Source organism: Dasypus novemcinctus, chromosome 5, assembly GCF_030445035.2.
Source record: "Dasypus novemcinctus isolate mDasNov1 chromosome 5, mDasNov1.1.hap2, whole genome shotgun sequence".
In the NCBI taxonomy this organism is placed as follows: Eukaryota; Metazoa; Chordata; class Mammalia; order Cingulata; family Dasypodidae; genus Dasypus; species Dasypus novemcinctus.
In genome coordinates this window covers 130,640,177-130,664,897 of record NC_080677.1, presented here as the reverse complement: position 1 = coordinate 130,664,897, position 24,721 = coordinate 130,640,177, and the positions used below count along the sequence as shown (strand labels likewise).

General features: G+C 39.2%; 1 long non-coding RNA gene across 1 annotated transcript in view; it reads left to right on the top strand.

The window, feature by feature from the left end:
- Window positions 1-14,966, top strand: part of LOC131278550 (uncharacterized) — a 202,091-nt gene extending 187,125 nt beyond the window's left edge. The window contains exon 3 of the long non-coding RNA XR_009185915.2: window positions 10,647-14,966. This is a non-coding gene — a long non-coding RNA (uncharacterized lncRNA). The remainder of the gene's footprint in view (window positions 1-10,646) is intronic.
- Window positions 14,967-24,721: the final 9,755 nt, after the last annotated feature.

Genomic DNA, 24,721 nt, shown 5'->3' with positions numbered 1-24,721 from the left:
TTAGTAGGCATAGTGATATTTTGGGGAAACCAGGGTTCTAACTGTAGGAGATATGAGATATAATTTTGAAGTGGATAAAGGTAGAGTGGAACCCTGTAGAGTTGCAATTGTGAAGTAGCAGTGTGAATACACACACTTCCTAACTCTGCCCTTGAAAGGGGCTAGAAGCAACAAAACCCAGTGCAATGACTACTCTTAATGCCCAGATCTTGGTTATTAAATATCATTTCCTATTAGAAGGAACCAGAAACCCTTGGGAAAATGCCTAATTGCAGGGCTGGTCAAGAAACCTACACGGTGAACGTGGAACATCGTCGTGCACTAGAAAATAGAGTAGTGCCCCAAAGCTGCTGGAACCCCATCTCACACCAAATACAAAAATTAACTCAAAATGGAATAACCACCTAAAAATAAGAGCTAAACTTATAAAACTCTTAGAAGAAAACCTAGGAAAATGTCTTCAAGATCTTGTATTAAGCAATGGATTATTGGACTTTAGTCCAAAAGTTTGATAAACAAAAGAAAAAATAGATAAATTGGACTTCATCCAAATTAAAAAGTTTTACACATCAAAGGACTTGTCAAGAAAGTGAGAAGACAACTTATAGAATGGAAGAAAATATTTAGAAACCATATTATCTGATAAGGGTTCAATATCCAGAATATCTAAAGAACTCCTATAACCCAAGAATAAAAAGACAAACAACCCAATTTTAAAATGGGCAAATGACTTGAATAGACGTTGCTCCAAAGAGTTACAAATGACCAACAAGCACATGAAAAGATGCTCAACCTCATTAGTCATTAGGGAAATGCAAATCAAAACCACAATGAAATACCATTTCATACTCACATCCATGGCTATTTTTTTTTTAAATAAAATAAAATACCAAGTGTTGATGAGGATATGCTTGTTGTAGTGTAAAATGTAATGTAAAATGGTACCACCACCATGGAAAACAGTTTGGCATTTCCTCAAAAAATTAAACACAAAAGTACATATGACCCCGTAATCTACTTCTGGGTATATGCCCAAAAGAACAGAAAGCAGGGACTTGAAATACCCAAATGTCCATCAGTGGATGAATGAATAAACAAGAGGTGTAAATATATGCAATGGAATATTATTCAGCCGTAAAAAATAATGAAGTTCTGATACATGCTACAGGATGGATGAACCTTGAAGATATCATGTTGCATGAAATAAGCCAGACACAAAAGGACAAATATTGTATGATCTCACTTACATGAAATAACCAGAATATGCAAATTCATAGAGACAGAAAGTAGATTACAGTTTACAAGAAGTGGTGGTAGGGCAGGGGTAATGTGTAGATATTGCTTAATGGAAAGTTTTGGTACTAGATGGTGATGATGGTAGCACAACATTGTGAATGTAATTAATACCACTAAGCTGTATATTGTGAAGTGGCTAAAATGGGAAATTTTATATTTTATACAAGTTGCCACAATAAAAAAATTTTTTAACTACATAGAACCATACAATACAAAGAATGAATTTCTAATGTAAACTTTGGACTTTAGTTAATACTAGTATTGATTCAGTAATTGTGATGAATGTACCAAACTAATGCAAAATGTTATTAATGGTGAAAACTTTGGGGGAGTGTTGTTTATGAGAATCCTGTACTTTGTGAGTAATTTTTCTGTAAACCTACAACTGCTCTTTAAAAATTAAGTTTAAAAACAAACACTGATGGGGACACGTCAATAGAACACGGGAGCCAGCTTGAAAGGGTTCACCACTAGCTACATTTGGGACAATTTGAGTATCAAAATGAATAAAGATGTAATTGAGCTATGGTTCATTAAATTTTAAAAATCTGTGCAACCATATTAATGTATTTTTTTACATTTAAGGTAGACAAAAAGGAAAGCTCTTCTTTACCAAAAAGTCAACTGATAAATGTAAAAGGCATGATAGAAATATATATTCACCATTTTATAGCCATCATTGTAACAATTAATTCAGATAAGAGCCATTAATAGATGATAAATTTCTTAGATTAAAAATTATTGGAGAACAGGATTATGGTAGTTTGAGACTTTTATGGACCCCAGAAAAATCATATCCTTAGAGCTAATCCATTTCTGTGTGTGAGAACCTATTGTAGGTGAAATCTTTCGTTTAGAATATTTCAGTAGGATGTCTCCCTGGGAGGATCTTAATCCTCTTACTGAAGTCCTTTATAAATGAGATGAATATGAAGAGACAGAGAGAAAACCACAGGAGCTGAGAGAGAAAGTCACAGGAGCAGGGAGAAAGCCAGAGGAAGTCAGAAGTCAAAACAAGGAAACCCAGGAGAGAAGGGAAAGACCAGCAGCGTCGCCATGTACCTTGCACATGAGAAAGGAGTCCAGGATCGCCAGCAGCTGGTCTTCAGGGAGAAAGTATCACCTGATGATGCTTTGATTTGGACATTTTTCTCAGCCTCAGAACTGTAAGCTTGCACCCTAATACCCATTGTAAAAGCCAACCCATTTCTAGTATATTGCATTTTGGCAGCCTAGCAAACTAAAACAAGGATATAGAAAAATGTGTCAGACTCCACCTTAATTGAATAATCAAATTCAACTTCACCAATAGTGGTACAAACTGACATGGTTGCCCCCCTGATGTGGTGCACTGAGAAGGACACAACATCACCTATGTGGTAATTTTGCAAAAATATTTAACGATAATCTAATAATGAGGAAATAATCAGGCAATTCCCTCCTCCCAAAGTAACCACGAACACCATTTTTGGCCTATTTTTGAACTTTACATATTCTTTCTCCCAATATTATGTGTGTGAGATCCAGCCATGCTGTTGTATATGTGTTAAAACTAGAAGCGTTCTACAAAACAGCTGACTTGGATGATACAAAAATGTCAATTTCATTAAAGAAAATAAGAGGCTGGGAACTATCTTGGATTAAAGCAATCTAAAAACTAATGACAGTAGCATAATAAATGAGCCTTTGTTGGAGCCTGGATTGGAAATAAAAGACAGCTCTCAATGACAATAATGTGATAACTGAGAAATATAGAATGTACATTTCATAATAGATTATTGTATTGTATCATTGATAAACCTTATAAGTGTAGTGTGGTTGTGTAGGAGAATGCTTTTGTTCTAAGAAATATATGTTGAAGTACTTAGGGGTGCCAGAACATCTTCAACTAATTTTATAATGATGCAGGAAAATACATATATATGTATGTATATTGAAAGAAAGATAAATAGCAAAATATTAAACATTGGCCAATCCAAGTAAAGGTTACAATGATTTTCATTGCATTACATTTGTAATTTTTCTATAGGTTTGAAAATTTTCAAAATAAAACTTTAGGAGAAAATTATTTTTAAAGTTAAATTTAAAATAATAAGAAAGAAACATTACCCCAGCACCCCAGAAATCACCCTTGTGCTCCCCCAGTTAGATCTCTTTCTCCAAAAGTAATCACTATCCTATCTTCTAACACCCCATTTTTGGCCAATTTTTTTAACTTTATATATTCTTTCTCCCAATATTATGTTTGCAAGATCCAGAATATAAAATTGATTTGTTTGTTTTAATTACTGTATAATATTCTATTGTATTAATATATTATGATTTATTTATCTAGCCTACTGTTGAAGGATATTTGCGTTGTTTCCAGTTTGGGGGTATTAGGAACTAAAAGCTATGAAGATACTTGTGTATGTCTTTGATCAACACATGTATGCATTTCTGTTAGGTGTATCCTTAGGAATAACATTGCTGAATCATATGAATGCAATTGTTCTGTTTTGGTAAATAACAACATACTATTTTCCAAAGTGGTTTTATGTACCAATTTATTGGCTAGTTGGATATCCTCTGGTGGTGGGGGATTAAAACAAATATATTTTGAAGAGACCAATAATTAAATTCAACTTATCAAATGTGAAGAATGCTGTCAAATTTAAAGTGTATAATCTTAAATCCATATATTTGAAAAGCAGGAATGAAAATCAGTAAATCAAAGTATCAGTTTCAAGAAACTTGAAGAAAAACACAAGATAGAACTCAAAAACTCTACAGAGCAGACAACCAGCAAGACAGCAGCAGAGTAATGAGCTCCAATAGCTCATGCTACAGGACAGTTAGTAATCACCCAGAGCTATATAAAGCACCTGTTTGGTGGCTCTAGTAGACCATTAGAGCATCCTACAACATCTCTGAAAGAATGGAAGAAGGAAACTGAGAATCTGCACAGAAGAGTCATGAGTAGAGTACTCCAAACCTCGGAGGCCAGTGCCCATACTCCACTGGAGGCACTAGTCACCTCAGGAGCTGTTCTGTGGCTGGAATTGGAAACTCAATTTCCCAAAAAAGGGAGAGAAAGAGACAGTTGGGCACCAATTTCAGCTACTGATTAGTAAATTTGGCTGGCTAAAGTATAATCTTAAGAACAGCTAAAGTTTGAACCTGTCCAAGGCAGAAAGAGGCCAGTAGCTGCATTTTTAACTCTGCCCTCAGCATGAGGGGAAGCAAGACTGATTGAAAATCACAGAGCTTGGAGGGACCTGCTCCTTTCCATCCATTTTAGATCACAGTTCTAGCCTAAACCCCAGGCCCACCTCCAACAGGAGGAAGTTGGGGGACCTGCACCCGCCTCTGCAGATAACTGTAGGTACATTTGGCTGGCACAGACTGAATAGTCAGAAATCTACGGGCAACTACAGACATTTTGGACCCACATGGCACAGACTGCTATCTACACCTGCAGTTCCATTCCTGTCCCAGGCAGGGAAGAAAGGGGCATGAAGCTTCAGCAGTCTCTCCGGGCAACTACAGATGGTCTTGGCCAGCAAGACTTGGATTATTATACATGACTGTGGCTCTGTCCCTACCCCTGGCAAAGGAGAAAGATGGGAGAAGCTTCATCAGTCCCTGGGGCAAGGTGGACAGCTAGAGCCTCCACAGCTTATAGCACCAGTTACATCCTTGGCTCCTACTACAAAACCAGCAAGGGAGAAAGGGCAAGAAAGCCCTCAACTAGAGAGAGAAACTGCTCCCAGAATAAATATATCTAGTAAGCCATATGCCAAGACACAAAAAACTACAATCCATACCAAGGAACAGTTAAAAGAACAAGAAAATCCTCCAGATGACCCACAGGTGTTCAAACAAATCTTAATAAATTCAATGAGATGGCTAAAGAGATTAAGGATATTAAGAAGACATTGGGTGAACACAAAGAAGGAAATTGAAAGCATACATAGAAAAATAGTACATCTTATGGGAATGAAAGGCACAATAAATGAAATTAAAAATACACTGGAGGGAAGTGGATGTGGCTCAACTGATGGAATGTCCACCTACCATGTGGGGGGGTCCAGGGTTTGATGCCCAGGGCCTCCTGGCCCATGTAGTGAGCTGGCCCACAACACAGTGCTGCCTTGCACAAGGAGTGGCACGCCATGCAGGTTCTCCCCATGTAGGGGAGCCCCACACACAAGGAGTGTCCCCCATAAGGAGCGCTGTCCTGCCCAAAAGATGCAGCCCACCCAGGAGTGGCACCACACACATGGAGATCTGACACAGTGAGATAGCTATACAAAAAAGAGACACAGATTCCTGGTGCTGCCTGACTGAATTGCAAAAGAACACACAATGAATGGACACAGAGAGCAGACAATGGGGGGGGTGGGGGAGGGAAAAAAACACTGGAGTCATTTAACAGCAGATGTGAGGAGGCAGAAGAAAGGATTAGTGTGCTTGAAGACGTGGTCTCTGAAAGCAAACATAGAAAAGAATGGACAAAATTGAGCAAGGTTTCAGGGAACAAAACAACAACAAAAGACATGCAAACATACATGTCCTGAGTGTCCCAGAAGGAGAAGATAAAGGGAAAAGGTCAGAAGGAATATTTTAAGAAAGAATGGTAGAAAATCCCCCAACCCTATTAAAGGACAAAGATATCTGTGTCCAAGGAGCACAATGTACTCCCATCTAAATAAATCCAAATAGACCAACTCTGAGACACATACTAATCAGAATGTCAAATGCCAAAGACAAAGAGAGAATTTTGAGAGCAGCAAGAAAAAAGCAATATATAATATATAAGGGATACCCAATAAGATTCAGTGCCAATTTCTCATCAGAAACCATGGAGGTAAGAAGGCAGTGGTATGATATATTTAAGATTCTTCAAGAGAAAAACTTCCAGCCAAGAACCTTATATCCAGCAATATTGTCTCAAAAATGAGGGTGAGTTTAGAATATTCATATATAAACAGAAACTAAGAGAGTTTATAACAAAGAAACCACATTGCAGGAAATATTGAAGGGTGTGCTATAGTCTGAAAGGAAAAGACAGGAGAGAGAGGCTTGGAAGAGTGTCTAGAAATGAAGATTATATCAGTAAAAGTAACTAAAAGCCTCAAAGGAGTGGTGAAAATAAAATATGACAGATAAAACCCTAAGACAAAATGGGTGAAAGAAGAACTTCCTGTACAGTAATGACATTGAATTTTTTAAAGATTTATTTTATTTATTTCTCTCCCCTTCCCTCCCATTGTCTGTTCTCTGTGTCCATTTACTGTGTATTCTTCTGCATCCACCTGCATTATCTGGAGGCACAGGGAAACTGCGTCTCTTTTTTGTTGCATCATCTTGCTCTATCACCTCTCCGTGTGTGCAATGCCACTCCTGGGCAGGCTGTGCTGGTTATCATATGGGGCAGCTCTCCTTGTGGGGCACACTCCTCGAGCATGGGGCACCCCTATGTGGGGGCGCCCCTGCACAGCATGGCACTTCTTGCATGCAGCAGCACTGCATGTGGACCAGCTCACCACATGGGTCAGGAGGCCCTGGGGATCGAACCCTGGACCCTCCATATGGTAGACAGACACTCTATCAGTTGAGCCATGTCCGCTTCCCACATTGAATGTTAATGGATCAAAGTCCACAATCAAAAGACACAGACTGGTGGAATGGATAGGAAAAGATGAGCCACATATATGCTGACTGCAAGAGCTTCCCCTCGACCCAAGGATACCAATAGATTGAAAGTAAGAGACTGAAAAAAGATATTTCCCTCATACAGCAAAAAACAAAAAACAAAAAAACAAAAACCTGGGGTAGCTATACTTACATCAGATGAAATAGACTTCAAAAGATACTAGTAATGTGCAACCTGAAGAGGAAGTAAAAAAAATTCCATTTACAATAGCAACTAAAAGAATCAAATATTTAGGAATAACCTTAACCAAGGATGTAAAGCACTTGTATTCAGAACACTACAATGCCTTGTTAAAAGAAATTTTAAAAGACCTAAATAACTGGAAGAATATTCCATGCTCATGGATTGGAAGACTAAATATCATTAAGATGTCAATTCTACCCAAACTGCTATACAGATTCAATGCAATTCTGATAAAAATTCCACCAGCTTTTTTTAAACTAATGGAAAATACAATTATCAAATTTATTTGGAAGGGTGAGGGATCCCGAATAGCCAGAAACGTCTTCAAAAGGAAAAACAAAGTTGGAGGACTTTCACTGTTAGACTTTAAATCATATTACCTAGCTATAATGGTAAAAACAGCATGGTACTAGCATAAAGATAGACACAAAGACCAATGGGGCCAAACTGATGGTTCAGAAACAGACCTTCACATCTACAGCCAAGTGATTTTTGACAAACCTGTCAAACCCACCCAGCTTGAGCTGTTGTTCATTCAACAAATGGTGCTAGGAGAAATGGATAGCCATAGCCAAAGGAAAGAAAGAGGACCCCTATCTAACACCTTATGCAGATATTAATTCAAAATGGATCAAAGACCTAAATATAAAAGCAAGAACCATAAAGCTTCTAGAAGAAAATGTAGGAAAACATCTTTAAGACCTAGTGGTAGGTAGTGGATTCTTAAAGGAGATAAGAGGAGGGCTGATGTATGTACAAGTTTTAATTAATTTTACTGTAAAAGTGTGGAAATGTATAGAATTAATGGTGACACATAGTAACAGTTGGATTATAAATGGAAATGTGACTGGAAAGGATAGTCTGGGGATGTAAGTATTAATTGAAAGAAGGCTAGAGAATAATCTAGGGACTGAGTAACACAGTGAACCCAGAGGTAGATGAGAACTGTGGTTGATGGTACAGATGCAAGAGTGTCCTTCTGTGAACTAGAGCAGATGTATATCACTATTGTAGGGTGGTGGGAATGTGTAGAAGCATGGGGGAAAAAATACAAGTGGAGTGACCTATGGACTGTGGTTAACAGCAATACTGTAATATTCATGCATCTATGCCAAAAATGTATTGTGTTGATAATAGGGGTGTATTAAAACAGTGTGCCAAATGTATGCTATGGACCATGGTTGGTGATAATAGTCTGATGATATTATCTCATAATCTGTAACAAATGTTCCACCACAGTGTGGTATGTTATGAAGGAATGTTGTATGGGAATTTTATACATGTGCATGATTGTTTTGTAAGTTTACAACTTCTGTGATTAAAATATATTTCAAAAAAATAGTAATAGGGTGGGTAGGGGGGAAAGTACACCAAATGTAAGTTATGGACTATAGTTAGTAATAAGATTTTGACAATATTCTTTCATAATTTGTAACAAATGTCTCACAAGAATGCAAGGTATTGGTGGTGGGTTGATGTATGGGACCCCTATATATGTTATGCATGTTTGTTTTATAAGTTCACAGCTTTTACTATACATTTATTGTTTATGTATGTTCATGTATAGATAGTATAAAAAATAATAATAATAGGGTGAGTTGGGGGAAAACACACCAAATGTACAATACTTTGGCTAGTAATATTTTGAGGATGTTCTTTCATCATTTGTTAAAAATGTTTCACAACAATGCAAGGTATTGGTGGTGAAGTGAGGGATGAGAGCCTTGTATGATGTTTTGCATGTTTGTTTTATAAGTTCACAACTTTTACTATACACTTATTTATGTGTTTTTGTGTATGAATGATAAACTTCAATAACTTTTTTTAAATGAAAAAACTATACAGAGAAAATAAAAGAAAATCAGAAAACAAGAAAGCAAAGGTAAATAAAGAATTATCACCTAAATCAAACTCAAAAAAAAAAGACTAATAAAATCAATACACTTCTTGTCTCAGCCAAGGTTCTCTAGGGAAACAGAACCAACAGGTGATATCAGTAAATATTGTGAGATTTTATAAAACTGTCTCACGCAACCATGGGGATGCAAGGGTCCAAATTCCATAGGGCAGGCTGCAAGCCAGGAACTCCTGTGACGGTCCTCACTGAGTTTCCCAGGAGACCCTGGCTATCTGAAGTAGAGATGGGAATTCTCTCTCTGAGTGCTGAAATCACTTCTCCTTTTAAATCATTCAACTGACTGATGAGACATCACTCATTGCTGAAGGCAATCTCAGTTGATTGTAGATGTAACCAGCCATTGATGCAATCAACTCAGTGATGATTTAGGTCCATGAAAAGTACTTGCCATACAATTAGCCCAAGGCTTACTTGACCAAACAACTGGGCACCAATACCTGGGCAAGTTGACACATTAGCCTAACCATCACATTTCTGGAAAAAAAACTGATCAAAAGAAGTGAAAGAATGAAAAATGGGGTATCATTCCCATTCCTACAAATATTACAAAAAGAAAATAAGATAACATGATGAACTTTATGCTAGTGACGTTGTAAAAACACCTAGAAAAGCAAAACAAGAAAATGCTGGGATTGGTGTATGCTCAGGAAACTTGAATCTCTGGGCTGTTCATGTGCCAGCTGGGCCCTGAGCCTCAGCAGAGTTGCAACACCTACTCTCTGGTTCATTGGATTTACCTGGGTCAGCTAACAGGGAGGTGAGGATGGTTAACCACCACACCAGGGAACTGAGAGAGTCTAACTGCAAGCAGGATAAGCCCATCCATCAGCCATGTGGGATCTAAGTCCCCTCTCAACTTAGAGGTGGAATGGACATCGCCATCCCAGGGACCTCAGAATGGAGGAATAAAATATGGATTAGAGTGGATTTACTGGTATTCTATTATAGAATTACTGTGACTCTAACAATGGAAGAAACGGTATCATTGATGTGCAGACAGTGGCCACGGGAGTTGCTGAGGGAAGGGAAAGGAAAGAAGAGATGTGATGTGGGGGTATTTTGGGGATTTGGAGTTGTTCTGAATAATGTTGCAGGGACAGATGCAGGACATTGTATATCCTGTCAAAACCCACTGAATGGACTGGGAGAGAGTGTAAACTACAATGTAAACTATAATCCATGCCATGCAGCAGAGTTCCAAAATGTATTCATCAAATGCAATGAATGTATTCATCAAATGCCACACTGATGAAAGAGGTTGTGGATGTGGGAGGAGTGGGGGTGGGGTGGGGAGTGGGATTGTATGGGAACCTCTTATATTTTTTAATGTAACATTTTGTGTAATCTATGTATCTTTTTAAAAAGATAATAAAAATGACAGAAATAGAAAAATTGAACTAATCCTATTTCTATTTTTTTTTAGAAATGCACTTTATTTTTCTCCCCCTCCCCCTCCCCCACCCAGCTGTTTTTACTGCCTGTGTCCATTCGCTGTGTGATCTTCTGTATCTATTTCTCTTTTTGTCTTCTCTTCTCATCTTTCTCCTCTAGGATCCACCAGGATTTGACCCTGAGGACCTCTGATATGGAGAGAAGTTCCCTGTCAACTGCTCCACCGAATTTCCTGGTCTCTGCGCTTCGCCTTGACTCTCCCCTTCATCTCTCTTTTGTTGCGACATCATCCTGCTGCGTAACTCACTTGCGCAGGCACTGGCTCACAACGTGGGCACTGGCTCACTGAGTGGGCACTGGTTCACCACAAAGGCACTTATGCAGGCACTCAGCTCACCATGCAGGCACTCACGTGGGCACTTGGCTCACCATGTGAGCGCTTGGCTCACCACATGAGCTCTCAGCTCACCACATGGGCCCTATTTCTATTTTTAAACTGAATCTGTAATTAAAATTCCTTTATTGAATGAAACTGCATGCTCAGATAATGTCAATATTGAGTTCTTCCAAAACTTTAAGGAAGAAATATATCAATCTTACATAAACTATTCCAGAAAATAGAATAGAAAAGAGTCCCTCTTAGTCTTTTAATGAGGCGAGTGATAGCCAAGGTTTACAAGAATATCGTAAGTATAAAAAAATTCAATCCAATGTATCTCATAACTATTGATGTAACTATCCTAGGCAAAATATTAGCCCACTGAAACCAGTGAAATACAAAAAAGATAATAAGGTATGACCAAATTGACTACTGAAGGAATAAAAGATTGGTTAAACACTAGAAAATCAGTATAATTCATCACATTAACAGATTAAACAAGAAAGCCTATATAACTATCTCAGTAGCACTGAAAATTCATTTGACAAAATATACCCATTCATGGTCAAAACTCTTTGCAAACTAAGAACAAAAGGAAACTTCCTAAATTAGCTAAAAGGTATCTACAAAAATTCTACATTAAACATCATACTTGTGGGTGAAATATAGAAAGATTATCCCCCAGATATAAAGAATGAGACTTGAAAGTCTGCTATCACAACTTTTATTAAACATTGTCTTAGAAGCCATTGCCAGTGTTATAAAACAAAAGAAGAATGAAAAGGTATAAGGATTTCAAAAGAAAACTGTAGATATTTGTAAATGATGTAATTGTGCATGTGGACAATCCAAAAGAAACTTTACATAGATTATTAGAATCGATAATCTAATAAATAAATTTAGTATGCTTGCTGGATACCATGCCACTGTTTCAATAGGACAGTAGCAAATAATAAGAAAATTTGATTTTTTAAAAGTACAAGAGAATCAGAAGACATCCAATAGTTAGAAATAAACACATCAAAGTGTGTAAGATTTTACACAGTGAGCAACAAAACAATGAGAGAAATTGAAAAGAAAACATAAATAGAATGAAGGATAACCTTGCTCTTGGCACTGAAATCTCAATAATTTACATATATCAATTCTCTATAATTAATCCATGAATTCAATGCAATACCAATAAAAATCCTGAAGGTATATCTGCGGAAATTGTTGTTGATACTAAATTTTTCCCAGAATAGCAAAGAAAATCTCAAAGAAGATATGCAAATTTGGAGAATTTATACTATTATACTTAAGGACTTATTAAACAATATAATACTGGTAAAAGAATAAATCAATAGACAATGGGATAGTGTTTAGTTTCCTACATGTTAAAACAAATACCACACAGTGGATTGACTTAACAAAAGGAATTTATCGGCCCACGGTATTAGAGGTTAGAAGGTTTGCTTCCTCCTCAGGTTAGTATCTTCCAGCTGGCAGATAATCTTTGGGATCCTTTGGCTTTTCTGTCATGTGGCAATGTACATGGTGGCATCTTGACTTTCTCTTTCAGCGTCCATTGATTTCTAGCTTCTGTCTGCTCCCATGGCTTCTCTACCTGTGTCTAAATTCTTTCCCTGTAAGGACTTCAGTCATTTTGGATTAATGCCCACCCTCATGCAGTGTGGGCACACCTTAACTAATAACATCTTCAAATGTCCTGTTTACAAGAGGTCCACTCCCACAGGACCAGGAGTTGGAATCTAACCAGGCCTTTTGTGGGGGACATGATTCAATCCCCAAAAGATAGAGTCTTTCCTCTGTGTTCTTTCATCTTCTTTCTGTAGACAATATTTTAGATATTCTTTTCCTCATTTCTAAAATAAAGGTAACAAAAAAGAAAAAAAGAAAATGAAGATAATATCTATTTTATCAGGTTCTGGTGAGTAGTAAATTTAATTAATCTAAGGAATGTGCTAACAGTATTTCTTGATATATAAGAAGGAGTCAATAAATGTTACTTGTTATTTTTTTTAAATAAAATTTTATTGAAGTATATAATTCATACATGAACATGCATAAAAACAAGTATATGGTCAAAGTTGTGAATTTACAAAACAAGCATGCATATCATCACACAGGGCTCCCATACATCACCCCACCACCAACACTTTGCATTGTTGTGAACATTTGTTGCAAACTACAATAGAGCCTTGTAAAATCTTACTATATAGTCCATATCTTACATTTGGTTTATTTTCCCCTAACCCATCTGATTATTATCACCCTCTATGAGTGCAATGCATTTGTTATAGTTCATCAGAGAATGTTGTCATATTTGTCCATATTTAACCACAGTCCATCTTCCACCACAGGATTTCCTGTGTTATACAGTCCCATGTTTTGTACATCTTTTTATGGGAATTGCCTGTTCCAATCCCACAGATAGGTAGTCTGTCTATCTTGTTGGTTTGTAGCATTACTTCTATATTTGAATATGTCTTTGTTAATTATATGCATTTCAAATATCTTCCTCTTGAACTTTTTGCTCTCTTAATGATGTTCTGTGATGAACAAAATTCTTAATTATAATGGTCTGATTTATCAATATTTTTATTTTCACCAATTAACAAAGATGTTCGTCTATGTTTTCCTCCAGAAACCTGTTTTACCTTTCACAGTCAGAGCTACGGTCTACCAGGAATTATATGGAGTGAGAGTCTAGATTTTTTTTCCCTCCATATGGTTATTCAATTAACCCAGCATTATTTATTTTTAAAAAAATTTTCCCCCACTCCTCATAGCACCAATTTTGTCATAAATCAAGTGCCCATATAGGTGTGGGTCTGTTTGGTTTTTTGGGTTTTTTTAAAGATTTATTTATTTATCCCCCCTCCCCCCAGTTGTCTGTTCTCTGTGTCTATTTGCTGCGTCGTGTTCTTTGTCCACTTCTTTTGTTGTCAGCAGCATGGGAATCTGTGTTTCTTTTTGTTGCGTCACCTTGTGTCAGCTCTCCGTGTGTGCGGTGCCATTCCTGGGCAGGCTGCACTTTTTTTCATGGTGGGTGGCTCTCCTTACGGGGCGCACTCCTTGCGCGTGGGGCTCCCCTACGCGGGGGACACCCCTGCGTGGCAGGGCACTCCTTGCGCGCATCAGCACTGTGCATGGGCCAGCTCCACACGGGTCAAGGAGGCCCAGGGTTTGAACCGCGGACCTCCCATGAGGTAGACGGACGCCCTAATCACTGGGCCAAGTTCACCGCCCTGTTTGTTTGTTTTTCACTTTCTCATTTCCTGATAAATTGAAGTGCTAAATCTTCCTCTAAAGACAGCTTTTTCTGTCTTATGAATTTTGACATATAGTATTTTCATTATCATGCACTTCTAATTATTTAACTTCCATCATGATTTTTATTGTAGTAAAATATATACAACATAAAATTTCCCATTTTAACCACTTTTCAAAATACACAACTCAATGACATTAATTACATTCACAATGTTGTGCTACCATCACCACCATTCATTACCAAAACTTTTCTGTCATCCCAGACAGAAATTCTATATCCATTAAGCATTAACTCCCCATTCCCCACCTCCTTCCCCTAGACACTAGTAAACTACTTTCTGTCTCTATGTTTTTGCATATTCTAGTATTTCATATAAATGAAATCACGTCCTTTTGTGTCTGGCTTATTTCACTCAACATGATGTAGTAGCATGTTTCAGAACTTCATTCCTTTTTATGGCCCAATAATATTCCATTGCTATGTATACCATACTCTGTCTAGCCATTCATCAGTTTATGGACGCTGGAGTGCTGCCAACTTTTGGCAATTGTGACTAATGCTGCTCATGATATTTTAACTCAAAGGATGTTATATTATACTTCATATAAAAGTTAATTTGTGGGAGTGGTGTACCTCAGTGGTTGAGTCCTGGTTCAATCCCCAGTACCTCCAAAACTAAAAAAAGAAAAAGTTAATTTGTAATACAGTAAAGTTTTATGGTTGGAGAACAAAGTCTAGATGATAATGATTCTTTGGAATTTTTTGAGAGTTCCTTTGTGGGCTAGTATGTAATCCATTTTTATAAATGATTCTATGAAGCTTCAATATGTGTATTTACTGTTTGTTGAGTATAGATTTCTGTAAGATTTCTATATATGTATAACCACTTGGCATATTACTACTATTAATCGTGTCTTCAGTATTTCTGCTCATTTTCTTGTCTGCTTGACTTAATGATTTTTTATATATTATCCTTGCACCAATAGCACACTGTCTTAATTACTATACATAGTATATCTGTTACTGTAATTACTCCAACTTCTTTCTCCTTTTTCAAGATTGTATTGCTGTTCTGGCCTTTTGAGTGTCCATAAAAATTTTAGAATTGGTGCAAGTCTTAGTTTGCCAGAGCTTCTATGACAAATACCATAGACTAGTTGGCTTAAATGACAGGAATCTATTGTCTTATAGTTTTGGAGGCTGAAAGTCCAAAATCAAGGGATCAGCAGGTCATGTGTTCTCCAGTCTGGAGTGTCCTGGTGGTGACTCACTCTCTGCCTCTGTCCCATGATGATTTGTCTCCTCCTCTGGCTTCTATTTCTATGTTCAAATTTCCTGTCCTTAGAAGAATGCCAGTCCTATTGGACTAAGGCCCACCTTGTTTTTATTAAGCCTCATCTTAACAGGATCTTTAAAGATTCTATTTACAAATGCGTTCATACCCACAGGACCAGGGGTTAGGACTTGAACATGTCTTCTTGTTGGGCATATTTGCTCAACTGTGTATCAGTACCCACAAAAAAATTATGTGATGTTTGTCAGAATTACTTTGTATCTATAGATAAAAGTAGGTGCAGAACTGATATAGTTACTATATTTAGTCCTCCTTTCCATGAACTTAGTATTCACCACCCATATTTATATAGCTTTATTTTTATTGATTCTGATTGGATTTGAAAGTCTTCATGCATCTGTGGTTTGTTTTGTTTCATTAGTTTTGAAAAATTATTGGTCATTATCTCTTTAAACATTGTTCCTTGTTCTCTCTCCTCTCTTCTTGGGATTCCAGTTACACATAAGTTAGACCACTTCATCATGTCACATGTCCTCTTTTGGATTATCTATATTTCCCATTCTTTTGTCTCTCTGAGCATCAGTCTGGATATTTTCTTTCTAGCTTTCTTCTAGTTTACTAATTCAAGGTGCAGTTGTGTTCATTCTGCTATTAAATCCACCTACAGTCTAATTTATTTAAAATAGAGAATTACCATTTTATTCTTTTTTATTGTATTTGATTTTTAATTGAAACTATCCATCCTGTCCTTTATTAATCACATTTTAACTTTTCAGCCATACTTCATTTAAAGTCCATGTCTTGGTAACTTCCCTAACTGGCTTTCTGGTATATTTTTATCTATGATCTATTTTTCTCTTGATTTTAAGTCCATTTTATCTTTCTACATGCTTGGCTGTTTTTGACAATGACAGACACTATATTTGAAAAACTGTGGAGATCATTTGAGGCTCTGCCATATGTTACCTTCTTTCAGAGAGGATATACTTTTCCTTCGAGCAGGCAGAGTAGAAGTAGATCACAACAGATTAATCTAGGAATAATTTGATTCTAAATTGGACTCAGTAGTTTTGTAGCTGGTATGGCCCTACAACAGTTCAGGCATGTGTATCAGGGCCTCTCTTCTCGGAAGCTGTGAGCTCCAATACTTGTCCCCTCACTGAGCCCCACCTGGATTTTTGTGCTTACCTTCAGATGTTAGTAGCCTTCCCTTTAAAGCAATAGTTCATATGGCCTCAAGAACATCTATTTTATTTTGTACTCCCTGCTCGGAATCCTCTAGCTAAATCCCTAAACCAATGGACTTTGAAGTATATTCTGTGGAAACTCTTCTGAGACAACCAGTGGAAATGTGGAAGAGGTCAAGTGATTGAACCCGAAGAGCAGTTTCTCACCGGTCTATTTCATTTATTGTACTTTTAAAGCTTTTATTTGAAGAAAGGGTTTTACAGTTACAATTATTTGACAGCTCTTGACTTAGTTCATAGCATTCAAATTATTAACATGGTATATAGGACCATTTATGGTCTGCCCTCAATCTTATCCTTCATCACTAACACCATGCTACTCTTCACCCACCATTTTAACCACAGTGAACATTTTGCCATTGTTTCTGGGGTGTATCATTCCCTCATGCTTCAGACATTCTGTTTCCTGTCTGGAATGTTCTGTGCCCTTCTTGTCTGCTTAGCAATCTCCTATTGATTATCCATGGTTCAGCTCACGGTACGTGCTTTCAGAAGCCTTCCCTGATGCATGGGCAGGACTTAACACTCCTTCTTCACTCTACTACATTTTGTTTTCACATCCATCCTCTTATTGTTAATTGTTTACATATCCATATCCCCCTAGATGGTAATAAATTTGAGGGCAAGGACCTCAGCTTTCACCATTGTGCTTAACCCTGAAAAGTTTTTTTGTTGAATAAATAGTCGGGCATCCCCATTTCCTTAAGACAGTTATAGTTTTAGATATTTTTCTTTTGTCCAGATGAACCTATAAATTGTCCCAGATTTTTCTTTATTTGTGGTCTAAATTATATTTCCCAAATTATCCCTTAGTACTGATAAGGGACATGAAAATCCTTTGTTATATTAAAAATCCTGTGTTTTCTCTGTTTATTTATAAGACACCTTGATTACACACCCTCCAGGAGCAGCAGAGGGCTGAGGATCCAGTAGGTACTCAGTATAGACCTGTTGACTAATTTCTGTTCAGTTGGTTTTGTCCCTCGCCAAGCTAGAAAGGACTCAATGTCCCTATAAATATTGCTAATTTTGCCTAACTAGTCTTTGATGTGACAGGCTTCCCTATCTTTGAAAGCCACAAGGCAGTGTTCTATTCATTACAAGGCCACAGAAATTGATGACTCAAGGGTCAGCCTTATAAAACTTCAAAATCCCTTGTAAATATGAGTCAGAAACTGAGTAATAAGCGTGTTTCTCTTATAATTAATAATGTGATTGCTGGGGTGGACCTTGTTCTATGCCTGTTCCTGAATGTGGATGATGAGAAATCTAACTTTCGTAACCACAATACTATTTTCAAAAGTTCTGAGGAACTCAGTTATTTACAGGTGAATTTTAAAAATAAATCTAAAACTGAATTCTAATACTAGTTTCATTTAAGTTCAGATTTTTCCATATTTGGAATTTCCTTAAAGGCTCACCTCCATCCCCTAGGCTGTACTCCTCATCTTTTTTGGTGTAAGGTGACCTCCTCCTGCCCTGTCAGGCCCACAGCCTTTCCCTATGCTGAGGGAGTTCAGACAGCCTTGGTTTTCAAAACTTCATTCCTGTGGCTCAAAGTTCTGACCCAAGAGAAGGCTCAGGGGCCCCAGGAGGGGTCATGCTCTGTTTTATTTGGCAGTCCGCTCAAACAAATACCATATAATGGGTTGGCTTAACAATTGTGGGTTGACTCACAGTTTCAGAGCCTAGAAGGCTTGCTGCCTCCTGGATTTGTATCTTCTGGCTGGCCAGCTATCTCTTGGGTTCCCTAGCTTTCCCATCACACGGCAAGGCTCATGGCAATGTCTTCTCCTTTCTCTTCCAGATTCTGTTGACTTCCAGCTTCTGGTTGCTCCCTGTGGCTTCTAACTCAGTCTGACTTTCACTCTACTTACAAAAGACTCCAGTAATCGGATTAAAGCTTTATACTTTAGGGAAGCAGATTTGGCTCAACTGATAGAGCATCTGCCTACCATATGGGAGGTCCAGGGTTCAAACCCAGGGCCTCCTGAGCCATGTGGTGAGCTGGCCCATGTGCAGCGCTGATGCGTGCAAGGAGTGCTGTGCCATGCGGGGTGTCCCTCACATAGGGGAGCCCCATGCACAAGGAGTGCATGCCATGTGTAGCACCACCCCATGCAAAAAAAGCACAGCCTGCCCAGGAATGGTGCTGACGCAGCGAGATGATGCAACAAAAAGAGATGCAGATTCTCGGTGCTGCTGACAAGAATGCAAGCAGAGACAGAGAGCAGACAATGCGGGGGGGGGGGGGGGGGGGACTGGGACGAGAAAGAAATAGAAAATAAATCATTTTTTATAAAAGCTTTACACTTTAGCAGAAATAACATCTTGAAGAGCTATTATTGAGAAAGGGCCCATACCCACCAGAATATGGACCAAGACCAAGAACATCTCCAACCTGGGTACACAATTTATTCCCCCACATGCTCTAACATGTTGTCAGTCACCAACACACTCAGTCTGGGCAGGTTTTGATATCAGCATGTCAGAATAACTGAGGACACAGAAGGCTCTAAGAAAGAAACATGGAGGACAATTCAGGGATGCAAAGGTACTGACACCTTCTCTACACACTTGCTGTAAGCCTCCCTTGCCATGGCTCTCTAAAGCCACATAAGAATCTTATCTCCAGCTTGGCTGAGGTGATATCACAGTGGAAATGCAGTAACAACCTGAGATGTACTAGACCTGTGCTTCTCAAACTGAGGCATGGATTCTTCTAGGAGGTAGAACCAGAGTGATGAGGGGTATGGGAGCAAAAGATGTGGCCTGTGGTCAATTAATCAAAATAATATTTTAAAAGTCAGAGAAACATGGATATATAAAAGAGATAGCTTTACATGGATTGTTAAACTAAAGTATGACAATTCTATAAAACCTCTGGCTTGCTGCTGGCCATTTCAGGCAGTATCTAGTCCCACAGGACACATGATCACTTTTCCCTGTTCTTGAGTGTTGGTGTAAAATATTTGTGAGGCACTGGGCCACAGTCAGATCACAGAGGCTTGCAAAGTCTTCCAGCTCCCAGCAGAAGAGCTGGAAAGGAAGTATCTCCTTAGAGCCAAGGCTCTCTGCAACTTTCCCTGAGGTAGTCACAGAAGGGATGTGTTGTAGAAAATGAGAGAGGTTCAATTATTTGCATATAGAAAGGCCAGGACTCAGGAATGATTTTGAGAAGGAGAAAATGTTTTATTGCCAGCCAGCCAGACTCGGGAGCTTTCTGTTTCAAACCTGAGCCCCAAACAAGATTTTTGAGTTCCTTTTATACAAAGGAAGGGCCAAATTGTTCTTTGTTTCAGTGCTCAGTAGGTTTGAAATAGCATATATCTTCCACATCCTGGGTAAGCTTTTAACATGAACTTCATACATTCTAGATAAGCTTTTAGCACATTTGGTTTGCATTTTCCTTGAATATTTAAAGTTTATAGAGTTTGCATTGCTAAACTGTTTCTCCGGGACTGGAGTCATTGCTATAGTCACCAAGGCAGAGCTACAGCCTTTCACTGTCCCACACCCACAGGTCAGGACACATACAGCTTAGGCTATCTACGAAGAGACAATAGCCTCCCACCCATAGCCCACATCAATGTAGGGTAATGTTGTCTTTGGGAGTCTTTAGACAGTGCCTTCTTTTCCTTTGGTGTGACAAAGTCTTCTGTGACAGGTCAAGCTTGAGAAGAGACTACCTTGAGCTCCAAGACACCTGATCTAATGCCTGGTCAACTTTCAACAAGGCTTTGTATCAGTCAGGAGAGGCTAGTTAAGCTGTGGTACAAACAGCCCCCAAAATCTTGTGGCTTATTTTGTTTTCTATTCACAGTTTACTCACCGTGCATTGTTTGGAGGTTCTAGTCATTGTTTCTCCCTCCAGGATGCAGGATACTAGGACAGCCACCTTCTCAAATATTGCCAGTCACCATAGTAGAAGGAAAGAAATATTTGCCTGTTCTAAATCCGTAGTTGCTCAGCCAGAAATGACATGTCACTTCTGTGCACAACTCATTGGCCAGAACTTTTCACATGGTCCAACACAACAGGAAGTGCAATCCAACCATATTCCTCAAGGGAGGCCAACTGGAAATATTTGGCAAAAAGCAGTGAAAAGGACCACAGCCTTCTCTGAAAAGCATGGTCCTGAACCATTAGAGAATCATGGGAAAATCTTAGGTCTAAGGAAGCATCTGGAAAAACAGGCCCCATCCATAGTGCTAAATCCTATCCAAGCATAGAAAGCCCCCACAGAAGCTCATGAGTTAGCAGCCCCTACATCTATATAATCTGAATCAAGTTCTTCATGTCTCTCCAATTCTCTGGGTTGACATGTTGTATCATATATTCACCAGAATTCCTGGACTCCTTCTGGGTAAGTTGCAGATGCATGCTCAATGATACCCACACTTAGATTTTTCTAGGAATGTTTGAGGGATGGTCAGGGTAATGGCAATGGTATTGGGCACCATGATCATGAAATTTTGGGACTGCATCACACTACATAGAGAACTATGTAGTGTGATGGACTAGGAAAGATGGGAAGGCTTTAGGTGGGCAAGAAAAGGAGGAGGAGTGTGGAAAAGGGCACAAGAGTGGGAATTCTCATGCCTGCTAATGAAACAGAATGGACTGACATATGTGGGGGCAAAATGAACCATAAATTTGGAAATGGAGGTTAAAGGATGTGGAAGTCCTTAAATATCAATCCAAGGAAGTTTATCTTTACTCTTTTTGCCAGCAAAGCCTGAGGGCCAGCTATCAGGGATGCTTTAAAATGGATTCTTGCCTTTGGTGAAAGTTTGGGCCAGTCATTATTTCCCAAACTTGACTGTGCATTAGAACTCACCCTTATCCACCTTCTTTACCCCATACTAGGGGCTTGTTAAATAATATACCTTCTTTTACAAAAAATTTCCCACAACACCGACCCATCCCTCGAAATTTTGATTCAGTGGCTCTGGAATGGGATTCAGAAATCCACTAGGCTAGGTCATTTCTACATAGAAATGGTCCTGGCACATCTGATTTAGCATATCAAACTGTGAATTTTTAAAATCACACTCCAAAAAAAAACTAGCTCTTATTTCTGATCACTTTATTTCTGTTACATTCAGACTCAGTACTTCAGCACTGGACTGGAATTATTCTGCATGCAAGCCCACATGCAGTTCGTTACCATCTCTTATTGAATACCCTTTATCTCTCTCTCTAACATGTTCCTTCCTTTTCATTCCCATTCCTGTTACACTTGGTCAGACCTTTTTCACCTCATATCTGGATTGTTGCAGTTGTCTCCTGATTAATCTTTTATCCCTCACAATCCTTCATGCGTATTGCTTCAGATAAGCTCCCTATCAGAACCATAATTGGGTTATTACTGCTTAACTCAAATGCAGCACCTTAGCCTGGATATAGTTCAAAAGCCTTAGCATTTGAGGTTTGTAACAATGGGCTTAGCTTGTTTTCCTTTGCTACTTTAAATCCCAGCCAAACTGGGCCACTCGTCTTCATCAAACATGCTTTGTACCTTCTAGCCTCAAATTTTTTCTATGCTATCCCCCTACTGGCACCTCAACAATCACCCTCTGGTATGAAATCCTCTTTGCCTGTCAAAATTCTGTCCATCCTTCAAGATCCAGTTCAAATTCTTTACAATGTCATCCCTGTTTGGAAAAAAAAGAAAAAAAATATAAGCTTTATATGTATATATATATGTATGTCTAACACATATACATACACACATGCATTTTCTTGCCAGTTGTATGCCAGGAAGTTTGCTAGCAAGGTGCGGTCCTTGACCAAGAGGAGTACCCAATCCAATGGACCAGAGCAGGTGATGGTGGCATGATTGAAAGATGTCCATGAAGGTTAAAGGTCTCTCATCCTTTGGAAGAAAGCAAACCATGGCAGTTTTCCCTCCGTAAAGATAACAGTTTTGCCACTGTTATTCTGGTCTCCTCTGGCCACCCTTGGAGGACTTGGCTTTAAACTCTGCTCAAAGAGAGCATTCCCTATTGAATGGTATTGAATAGTATGAATCAATCCAATCAGATCCCTTCTCTTGGGAAGAATTAATTTGAGGGACATACGGATGATCACAAGCCCAGGGAGCATCCTGCCCCACAATGCCCACATCCTCCATGGAGCATAAAATGCATCCTATCATGGAAGTGCTGGGACCCAGAGGGACCATATCAGCGTGCACATAGCATCTCTGTCCCCTTAAACTCAGTAGGAAATCACCTTCTCTAAGGAACCTTGGAGCAGCTCTTCTGGGCAACATGAAAGGGACTGAGGAACATGGGCAGTCATGAGAATAAGCAAACAGTCCTGTGGACTGATCTAAGGACAGGCCTTGGTGAGAGAGGAAGCAGTAGCCTTCAAGACATTTTGAGAGTAGGTCTAACATCAAAGCAAGTTAGTGGTGAAATGAGAGACAGAACCAGGAAAACCTACAAAATTATCTAGTCCACTCTCCTCATTTTACATACAAGGCATCAAAATCACTGAAAGGGATACTGGGGGGGGGGGGGGGGGTGTTAAGAAAAGTACCTCAGGGGCAGTTCCAGAACATTCTCTTATAGTCTATGAGGTGAGAGAGTTGACTTTACCCTTTCAGAGATTTTTCCAAAAGGCCAGGGCGTCCATCAGGAAATACATAGCTTCCTTTCCCCACATTTAAGGGACAAACCCTGAAAGCTCTGAAAACAGCTGTGGTTGGTATCCGTGAGAAAACGAAAGTCAGGCACAGGGAGATGACCTCCTGAAATATTATGAGTAAGGTCTTCCTCATGACAACTCCTGAGAAATTTCCATTTTTACACACAAAGAAGAATGCATTGGGATGACTCCCTTGTTGCACGTTCAGCCTAGGCTGATGATAAAGAAGAGAAAGCAAAGGGAAAGGTGTTAAAATCCCGGCGGGTTCGACCAAGCAAGCCAAGCCCAAGTCAGGACCACGTGGGAGCAGGTTCCTTATCAGCAAGACTCAGTGCAGAGGAAATTCTGAAGGGAAATAAACCGCTGTAACCACATGGGGGCGCCCTATTCAAAGGTTGCTTCAATCCGGTTACTCTGGTTCCCCTCCTAAGGAGTTTTTCAATTTATTTTTTCTCTCCTCGTTTAAAAATACCATTCTTGTTTTCACGAAAGAAAAGGATGAATTTTAAAAGTTAGCAAATGCAGAAAAATGGTCTGTGGTCTCACCATTAAAGAAAATTACTTAGAGTATGTTGATGTATTGCTTACAAACTTGTCTAAACATATGTGCATTTTAAAAATAAATACAAGATCATTCTGGAAAGGCTTCCTCTCATCATATCATAAACAACTTTCCATACTAAGTTCTTCACCAAAATAATTTTAAGTGACGTTCCGTTGTTCATTCCATTAATATAGATTAATAATTACAAGTGTAATAAACACATTATAGAAAACTCTAAGTGGCTACCAACCGGGATTTAGTGAACTATATTTCTATTGTTGGAAGAAGTTTTTCCATTTCCCACCGAAGGTAGACATGAGGTACAGTTGCATACACACACAAATCACCTGGCCCAGGCCCTAAAACAGAAGTGGCCATGTCAGGTGCAGTTAGAGAGTGGTGGCCCTGATCGCAGCTACTGGGTTTTCGAGCCTCGCAGGCTGAGCGCAGTCTCCTCCGCCATAATCACCCCGGAGCTGCACACCTCCCCACGATGCCCTCCAGCACTCGCAATTTTGTGCTCCTGGGAGCCATCCGGCGGCCCAGCCTGGGCTGGTCCTCTGAGCGGGGAATTTATTTTCGATAACCAAGTAATTCAGGGCGGGATCCAGTAGATGGGATGGGCGCTCACGCCGGACCATGGCGCTTTGGGTCAAAAGCCCGAGCAGCTCGCGAGGCGCAGCGAGCGCGAACGGCGGTACAGTCGAGAGAAGCGCGCCGCCCGCAAGGTGGCTCGGCTGGGGGCGCGCTCGCGGGGCCTGCAAGCTGTGACTCAGCCGGGCGTGTCCGTCCGTCCACTGGTCGGTCCGTCGTCCGTCGGTCTGCCCGCAGCGCTCGGC